Genomic DNA, 1,844 nt, shown 5'->3' with positions numbered 1-1,844 from the left:
CAATGACTAAAGTAGCCGTATTCTTGAGTGACGTTAAATCCCACCTGGCATTATTTGCTTGTCCCTTTACTGTTGCTATAGATAAACAAGTTGCATTATTTGGCAGAATATGATAGTGCGTTGCCCACCACAGGAGTTGTGCTGCAGTACCATAGGTAAGATTGTTCAGTGCCTATTTTCAGAAACTTCATCAAATGCTTGGCTGGAGCAAATCACTTCCCAGAAGCATACCTGTTCTTAATACTTGAGCCTACATAGGACATAATTTATATGGGCACTTTCCTTTAAGAGAGCTGCTTCTTTTGGGACACATTTCCACAAATAACGTCGCCTGTATTGTACCAAGGTTTTGCAATTAACACTCGGAATGCCTTAAAATAGTTCCTGAAGGAGAAAAAATATTTGAAGGACAGTCCAACAGAGTCAGTGGCCATAGAATGCTGTAGGAATCGTCTTAGCTTTAAATAACAGATTATAAGTTATTTGAAAACAAAAAATTATTTAACGCTCCTGAGCATGAGGGAAAATGAAACTGCATGAACTGCACAGGAAGCTCGGTGATACATGATGCGACGGAGGCCCCACAGCATCCAGTCTCTACCGCCTCACACGTCAGGAAGCCGGTTAGAAAATATAAAAGAAGGGTTTTAATGGCTTTGCACATTTAACGTGGTATAGAGAAAACAAAAAGGAAAGGCACGGTCGTCGCACAAAACTTACGGGAATGTCCGTCAAGAACACAGGCTGACGAGCCGCCTTCCCCCGACACCATTTTTCCTTCCTCCATGCCGGACACACAAACACACGCACTCACTGTCCTCTCTTCCCAGCAGTGCCTTAACAATGCCCTTAAAGCTCCCAAACGTAGGGGGCGCCAGCAATCGGCTGGTAAGGAAAAGGCAACAACTGCTTGATGCATGGAAAAGAATACATCTGCAGAGGCCTGGTTTTTTATTTTTGACAGTGTGCAAGAAAATGCGTGTCGTGACGGAATAAAACAGCCAGTTCAAACTAGTGCCGCACTCACCATACCACATCATCAGCGTACACAAAACTTTTTGTGTCTCATGCACTCAATTTCGGTTTTGTGTGAAAAAATTCAGGGGGCACTTTGACTGTCTAAAGTGGGTAGAGGCGGAAGCGTTTTACGCACCACCTTCACTGTTTCTGTGGCACTGGCGGCGTCACATATATTTGAGTACTAATTACTAAGTGATGGCAAATCACTAATTAATTGTTAATTACTTATTAATGCCTGAATGCTAATTAACTGGTAATTAATGACGCTTAAGCTTCGCCTTTAGGAGTGGAACGCGACAGCGCGTTGTAGCGCTGCCAGGGAGTCCACGGAACGCCACCACCCGTTCGGCGCGATGCCTTGCCCTTTGAACGCAACGCTTTTTGAGGAAAGGAAATGGCGCAGTAATTCTCTGTCATCTCGGTGGACACCTGAACCGCACCGTAGAGGAAGGGAGGTGGGAGTGAAAGAAGATAGATAAAGAGGAGCCGTAATGAAGAAAATGAAAATTGTATTTGAGGAAAGGAAATTACGCAGTAACTGTCTCACATATCTCGGTGGACACCCGTCAAAATTCAGGGGGGCACTTTTTTGACCTAAAGTGTGGTCACTGATGTGTGGTTAAGATGTTAAGCTTCGCCCCTAAGAGTGGAACGCGACAGCGTCTTGCAACGCTGCCAAGGAGTCCATAGAACGCCTTCGCCCATTCGGTTCTACGCCTCGCTCGTCGGTACATTGGTTTTTGAGGACAGGAAATGTATCTGTGTCTCATTTGTCGGTGGACACCTAAACCTCGCCGGAAGGGAATGGAAGAGGATGAGAGTGA

The sequence above is a fragment of the Amblyomma mixtum genome, chromosome 1, assembly GCF_055824585.1.
Source record: "Amblyomma mixtum isolate Tamu chromosome 1, ASM5582458v1, whole genome shotgun sequence".
Taxonomy (NCBI): Eukaryota; Metazoa; Arthropoda; class Arachnida; order Ixodida; family Ixodidae; genus Amblyomma; species Amblyomma mixtum.
This window is presented reverse-complemented; position numbering follows the sequence as displayed.